Source organism: Engraulis encrasicolus, chromosome 3 (genome assembly GCF_034702125.1).
Source record: "Engraulis encrasicolus isolate BLACKSEA-1 chromosome 3, IST_EnEncr_1.0, whole genome shotgun sequence".
NCBI classification, from domain to species: Eukaryota; Metazoa; Chordata; class Actinopteri; order Clupeiformes; family Engraulidae; genus Engraulis; species Engraulis encrasicolus.
The window spans coordinates 5835493-5843719 of record NC_085859.1 but is presented as its reverse complement, the minus strand read 5'-3'; the positions used below and the strand labels follow the sequence as shown (position 1 = coordinate 5843719).

Below are 8227 nucleotides of genomic sequence, written 5' to 3'. Positions count from 1 at the left end.
GATTTAACAGAGTCTCAAGCTCAGAATTCGCTGCTCTGCTTTGGACAGAAAGACACCTGGGTTTTAAAGGGATCAGATGAGCCCTTTCAGCGAATGAGCAGACAATCGGCAGCTCATAATTCAGCGCACCTGCAGGGAAAAACCATAACGGGCAGTACTAGGGAGGACACGACGCCCTCTAGGGGCGTCACACCCTCCCCCATTAAGACAGGAAACACAGTTTCTGCTAGCCTGGCTCTCGCGAGACCCCTGGTGCTTCGTGCATCTTCGTTACACTTCGTGAGCTCGCACAGGGGTCTGGTTCAGCCTTGTCGAGCCCGAAGTCCTCGAGTAGAAAATAAACGTGCCCCGACCATTGGATAATGTCAATGTCAATCATCGTGGAGTGAGGTGACGGGTATGACGTAGCATCTTGCGCGACAACACTGTAGTGCTGCTAGCACACCCCACAGTCAGTGGCTAGCACAACAACGGCGGCCTGCATATTGTATGAACTCCGCGATTTCAAGTGTTATCAAAACTACCAAACATTCATTATTTGAAAGAGGAACAGAAAACAAGGAATTAGTTGGTGGCAAGAACGTTCTCGCTCTTCTTCCAATGATCCACTGAAGGAGAATGAGCAGAGCTCAGCGATGTTCAGTCCTCAACTGTTTACAAGACCAACTTTAAGTGGGGATTTTAGTCGAGAGGTCCATGCCACATATAAATGGTGAGTGAAAACCTCTTGGTTGTTTCTAACGTGTTTTTGATGTGTGTGAAACAATGACTGACATGGTAGGCTACTGTGAATGCCCCCATAGTGCCGGTAATTCAATATTGTACAAGCCTCATTTCCAGACCTCGCATGCTATGGTGACTGAGTGCTGTTGATCATAATAGTATGCCAAGATGTCACATTCAGACCAATTTGTTTATGCTAAGTTCGTGTTAAATTAAATGTACTATCCCCGTGATCGCTGCCAATGCAGCATGTCCCAAAACGTCGGCATGTGAGAGATGGAATGTTTATTTCACGACGACATTCTGACTTCAAACTCACCAGGATGGCTTCCCCACAGACCTATACATATTGATATAGGTCTGTGGGCTTCCCCTTTTCACTTTCTGCCCTAGTTGTTAACCTGTTTCGATGGTAAAGACTAAAGTAATCACAGATTTTGCATGGTTAAGAGACCTACTTCGTGTGGAAACAGAATTTACACAAGAGGGTACTGGAATAAAAACAGGGTGAGGCCTGTCACTCACCAGCTACTGGCAAGGACCCCAAGTCTCCCTTTCGGTCAGCAGTAAATTTAAAACTAAGTAATAGTAGCCTACTGCTGTTCAGGTCTTAGCCTTAAATAGGTATGAATTAAAATGCAGATACTAGGCCTATAGAGTCTTTAGAATTACAGTTGCCTTGTTTGCCGATTCTATTTTAACATTGTGTGTTGTTTTCAGGTAGGCAAGTCATGGCGTTGGCAGCGTCTGCTGGGATTGTCATCACAGACCGGGTCATCCAGCTGCTACACATGTACAGTGGAAATTGAATTAGGCTCTTCCCTCACTTGTACTGTTGTAAACCATCAAATGAACACTCTAGGTAGACAAGACAGTGAGTTCAGTAATGGCTGGCGAAGAGCATGCGCACCACAAGTTTGGAGCCAGCCAGGTCATACGTGTTGCACCTACCACAATTCCATTTCTTTGGTCTTCTGTGTTGAGCCTGTTTCAAAATGCGCCTGTACAACCACATGTGTATAGAATCTACACTACACTACCCCACCAAGATCTAGACATTACTGAAGAGTTGGAAATGTTATCATGGTCTGCTGACAGCTGTACAGAACATGTGTACTTAAATACCAGATGTGCCACTTTCATTAACGAGACTGTCTGCTCTGGGTTTGGGACAAAGCCTAATGAGGCAGCAGTCAACAACAGTCCTTACATTTGACATCAGTTACAAAACAACCTATGGTTTTAAGGTACTTCATGCTACTGGTTGTGAGCGAGGCTTTTTGTGACTGACTCTCCCTAATGACAGATTCATAGACATAATGGAACATGTAACACAGCATTAGTTCAGAATCTAACCATCATCCATTAGGAACAAAGAAGTGGAATCTTGTCACAATATCGAATCGAATATTGAACAAATGGTGTAAATAATGGTGTACACAAGTAATTGGAACATATGTAAATACAATTTTATTGTGAAAAGAAAACGCTGTCTATTTTTTTTCAATGTACAGTAATGAAAGGGTAAATAATGACAAATAAGATATCAATTTATATATACACATTCTTTTTTCTTTTAAATATTGGTTACTGGCAATGCAAGAAACATAGCTTACAAAATGTAGCGTTCTTGGTGTTAGGTGATGTATTGTACAAAATGAAAACCCAAATGGTGACGCACTCCTGAAATGTTGCAAGTTCTTTAAGGAAAATGCCTTGAAATCTTGTTTTAATATTTTGAAAGGCATGGAATCTGTGAGGGGATGTGCTGGGTCCTCTATGCTGTCGTTTCTTCATACACCTCCTGGCGTCAGACACAGACAAAGGAAGTATAGAAGTATATTAGACAAACATTTCAGAAGGTTATGTGCATACAAGGTTTTGAACAAAAACAACACGGGAATTGATTGCAACACATTTTAAAATATTTCTAGGTGACTTAAAGTTCATTAACAACAGTGTATGCTACTTACTCTGTGTACAGAGTATTTTCCACCCACATTTTGCATTACTGCCCTTGTACATCACTTTGATCAAAAGCGTCTGTCAACTGTAATGTTATGAGGAGTACAGTCTCTTGAGAAATTAATGTAGGTTTAGGTGGATAGTGGTGCAGGACAGCACATATACTTTTCAGTTACTCTTACTAAGAATTCAAACCTGTAACATTGGATACCTTCCGAGGGCACAGGTACAGGTGAGGTCAGCAAGGGTCCTATTTACCTTGATAATAGGTTCTCAGTCATTTCACATCCCCACCCCGATGAAAAAAAACTAATTGTTTACACAAATGGGTTTTACACCCCTTAACAATACGGCTTTGCTTGCTTCAGTAATGTACTCTTTGCCTCTGACCTAGCAATGGATGTAATAAATCAGACATACCTTATATAACCGTGGGTCTTGGGTCACCTAATAATGGAGAGAGAGAGCGAGAAAAGACATCACCATTGAACAATTCACAATGGCACAGTATGTGTGTGTGTGTGTGTGTGTGTGTGTGTGTGTGTGTGTGTGTGTGTGTGTGTCCCAGCTTATGACGGTGAGCACGATTAACTTTGGGTCGTCCGATCAACTAGGGATGGTCACCTACAACTTATCGAAGTGCTTAGCACACTCACGAATCGACTATTTGAATTGACCACAGCTGAAGTGTTTGAGAATACAATCGCGCACAATAACAACGGCAAAAGTGCGACGGCATGCTCCTCTCGTCGAACCGTAATGCAGTTTCCAAAGTGTATAATAGAACTCAAGACGCCCCATCCTGTCTCGTCTGACGTGAACAGCTCTTTATGCCATCCAAGTTAATCAGACCCGAAGTTAATCGTGCACACCGGGAGTAGTTAATGCAATCCTGGTGTATATTTCTCTCATGGTAGGATATACAAAACGTATGGGACTGTAAACGGTTTACTGTATTATCATAGGTAAATTGGCATGCCTAACGGTGACCAGAACACAACCAATAATGCTAGTAGCAACTGCATGCTGTTGAGGCTGCATTGTTTTCATATGGCTGGCAATTTTGTCTGAATAACATTTTATCGCTGGTCAATCATTTTCAGCGAAATACACATACTTGATTAAGTTTTATTCATCAATATATGTCACATTGGTTGTGCAGGCAAGCAGACGTCCATTTTGTCTGCAATATTTATCACCCCGTCAGAAACGGACAAACCCATGCCCATGATGTGTTCACTAAAAGAAAATATAGCCATTTCAAGACATCTAACTTACCATATCTTTGTTGTGATTTATCTGATGCAAACGATGCTGGCACCAAATGAGTAGGCGGTCCTCCTCCATTGGTGCTAGGGGCTGGTAGCATGTAACCTGGCTCTTACGCAGATGGATTGTCAGCTAGCATGCCGCTGTTTGGACCCTGCAGAGTACTCGTGCACTATGTCGGATTGCCAACCAAAATCCACCGATGCCTTGTGTGTTTTGTAACCGTCAGTGGTCCGATGTCGGACACAGGTGGCATACCACAGGCGGCATACCACAGGCGGCTTGCCGTTCAAACGCCAACAATGATCCACTATACACATGCTAGCTGGGCTGGGACTACTGTCAACATGCTAACTGCTCTGTTGTGGCTTCTATCTCGCGTCGCTGAAAACTACGTCACGGGCCGCTTCGATCTGACTGGTTGAAGTAGTACGTCACTGTCTCCAATCACGTTCGAGCTTTTTTTGAATACACCCACGGGCTAGAACAGCAAGGTTACCATCATAATTCCAGATGGATGACAATCCATCTGAGTGAGAGCCAGGTTAAGTTTCTGCAACACGGCACATATGAATCAAAAATATATCCAAATGGAACACAGTCAATGTTATTTGTCAAACCCCAAATTCCCAATTCATCCAGTAGGCCTATGAAATGGCCCCACACCCCGTGGAGCATGCAGGAGCTTTGCTGGACTACAAATGTAGCGAGCACCCACACCATGAGGCTGGAGGCATCATTTCCTACTGAACAGAAACAAGCACACATGTACAAAAAACAGGCAAACTCAATTAGAAAACGTTGGTTAACATGTTGAGTAATGGGCAATTTCCAAACATTTCCTAAGATAACTAAAGTTTCCCAATGCGGCGAATCGCAATCATCGACTGTTTTATCGTGTTTATCCGGCGCTGCCACCATCGGATAAGAGACACTCGAGATGGATGAGCCATCAGTGGGTGAGCGAGTTTCTTCCAATTTAACGGACAACGCTCTACGCTCAGCACTTTCGCTTGCAGAGCGCGTCCTGGAGCATGTACTAGGGTTACATGGACGAAATATCTCGCTGCTAACGTCAGCAGAAGATTGGCTACTTACTACCAATAATTCATCAGGTTCAGCAAAAATATTTTCCTCTACCAGATTATTCACCAACAAACTATCACAAACGGGTATATCGGTTCGAACTGCGAGCCCAGCATCACCCTGCACACTCCCCTGGCGCGCACTACACAGCGGTACTGACTGAGTATTCAGGCCTACGTCATGAGCCAGTAAAGATTTATCCAAACTGGTATCAGTGGGAATGGAGTGCACAGACTCTCCAATGAAAGAATTACATGAGCCTGTGTCTGACGAGATCCTCTCAGGAATCTTGGCATCAGCAGTACCAGTTAACGATACAGAGCCATTTGTGATTAACGGCTGGAGAGCCTCGTCTCCCTCCCCAACAAATACAGACGCAGATACAGGCATGTCCTCAGTTATTGAAACAGGGGTCACGAGCACAGTAGTTGCCTGGACGGGTGGCCTAGCAGAGTAAACTCTTCCTTTTGCTTTTAACAACGGGCAGTATCTTTTCCAGTGTCCATGCTCCTTGCAGTAGTTACACATGAGCTTGGACATGTCTGCATTCATGTGAGAACCTTGGTTGCGAATAGAGTCTACGTTGTGTGATTCATATTTTGAACTTGGAGACCCCACGGCCCACACACCGACAGGAGAGCGTTGCGTAATCTCCCATTCATCAACCAGTGCAGCAGCCTGTAAGGTAGTTTCGACCCCACGCCCCATAAGAAAAACAGCAGCCTCCTCAGAGAGGGTCTGTTTAAATTGCTCCAACATCATTAACTCGACTAATTGATCAAGTGACTGAATATTAGCGGACTTTCTCCACCGATCAAATTGCAATTTTAATTCACGTGCAAACGCCATATTAGACTGATCAGATGCCCTCTGCATGGCACGAAAATTGTATCTGTATGTCTCTGGCGCAAGCTCATATGCCTTCAAAACAGACAATTTCACTTTTTCATAATTTTGTCTGTCGGAACCAGACAGGTCGCAATACGCGCGCTGAGCTCGACCTGTCAAAACGCATTGCAGCAACAATATCCTTTCCACATCTGACCAGTCATGAGCATCTGCCATCTGTTCGAAAAGTTGAAAAAAGACATCAACGTTATGCTCATCGAATTTCGGAACTAAACAGAGATTTTTGGCCACACTCAACGTAGTTGTAGTGGCTTTGGCTGCAGCTGGATTAAGCAGACCCGACATTTCCCCCTCCCTTGTAAATGCGATGCGCTCTTTAACTTTATCCAACTGGTTTGATATTTCGCCGGACTCTTTAATCAAACGTAGCCGCATCAACTCGGTCTCATGTTGATAAAGTGATAGAGCTTTCTGCTCCTCAAAAGACAAGCCAACAGGAGACAGAATAGGTGGATAATTCACAAAACTAGACACACTTGCATCAACCATGGCGCAAACAATAGGCTAATCCACGAAAATAAACACAGGACTCAATAAACAAATACAAATACCAAATGTGGACCAGTAGAATGAGGCTACAGTTTCCTAAATTGATCATGAATGCCCTGCTAAACCCATACACCCCACCAACTCGTTGACCCTGGTCTTCAGACGGCGTAGGCTGGGGATTTTAAGCACTGAGCCCGCAGGTCCATATGAACCGCCAATGGATAACAGCGCAACGGACCTCGGAAGTGCCCCCGAGACAACTGCTACCAAGCCCCGTACCGTCACAAAAACAAAAAAGTTGCACACCCGAGGGCATACACTGAGCCTACCAAGGGCAAGGAAAGGAATGCAGCCTAGACTACTGGCACACAAGTAACAAAAAAAACTATCAGCATTAAATAGGCTACTTTAACAACCGAAACAGCAAACTACAAACAGAAAATTGAACCACTAACAAATTAAGTTGAAAAAGAACTAACAAATAGCCTATTTCAAATAACTAACAAACAACGAAAATCAACGAAAACATATTACAGCTGCGCAATAATGACCAACTCCATCCTCCATCATACAAAGTAGCCAAATAGACTCCTAAGGAAATCCAGTGGTACAACCGAATTCCAAAGTAAAGGCAGTGGTTTAACGAGCCCCCATGTTACGCTCTCAAGGAGACATAACATTAAGGAGGACAGAGTCAGATGTACAAATCTTTGGTCATGTTTATTTTACAACAAAATTAGAGTTCAAACAATGCGCCAACATGACACATCCAACGCAGCCAAACCAAATCAGCGCACCAACAAACCAACCAAACAAACAAACAAACAAAACCAACAGAAGGAGCAGTGTGGGGGTCTTAAGGCCCACGAGGGGCAAGCAACCCAGGATTTAACAGAGTCTCAAGCTCAGAATTCGCTGCTCTGCTTTGGACAGAAAGACACCTGGGTTTTAAAGGGATCAGGTGAGCCCTTTCAGCGAATGAGCAGACAATCGGCAATGAGTGGCAATCGGCAGCTCATAATTCAGCGCACCTGCAGGGAAAAACCATAACGGGCAGTACTAGGGAGGACACGACGCCCTCTAGGGGCGTCACACCCCCCCATCTCCCTGGGCCTGGGACAACTGACCCCTTTGTCCCCCCCCCCTCCCCCCACCCCCACCCCCACCCCATGTCAGCTTCCCTGCACACCACCACCACCTCTCTCTGGATGTTCAGTAGCCACATACATGTAGACTCACTCACACTCACACACTCACACACACACACTTCTGTTTTCAGTCACATTTTAACACGAATTCTCTCTCTCTCTCTCTCTCTCTCTCTCTCTCTCTCTCTCTCTCTCTCTCTCTCTCTCTCTCAGTGTGTGTGTGTGTGTGTGTGTGTGTGTGTGTGTGTGTGTGTGTGTGTGTGTGTGTGTGTGTGTGTGTGTCTGTCACTGCCAAGACTGAAGGCAGAACATTTCAGATTTCTTTGCCCTCATAGTATCCCCACTGCTTTCCAGACAGGGCTGGCAAGAGTCCAGGACAATTTAAGTCATATTCCCATGCTCCACCGTCCTTGAGAACTTATAGGTAGGCCATATACAGAGGTATACAGTAATGTAATGCAAGTTGTAATTTCCTATCTTGTAATTACAAAAAATGGCCACTAGAAAGCAGCAACACTCCACGAATACGCCACTCCCATCCAGGAAGTTTGGCGCACCACGAGGGTAAATCGAAACTCAAAACAAGTTGTATCTGAGGAGCTGCTGTCGGTGCCATTTGTCTCTGTTTACTTGGGAAA

At 44.4% G+C, this 8227-nt stretch overlaps 1 long non-coding RNA gene across 1 annotated transcript; it reads right to left on the bottom strand.

Moving 5' to 3' along the window:
- Positions 1 to 2247: 2247 nt before the first annotated feature.
- Positions 2248 to 4352, bottom strand: LOC134445622 (uncharacterized). The gene is made up of 3 exons (XR_010034314.1): positions 3967 to 4352; positions 3109 to 3135; positions 2248 to 2527 (listed from the first exon to the last, which is right to left on the bottom strand). It is a non-coding gene; the product is annotated as an uncharacterized LOC134445622 (long non-coding RNA).
- Between the last annotated feature and the right edge of the window lie 3875 nt (positions 4353 to 8227).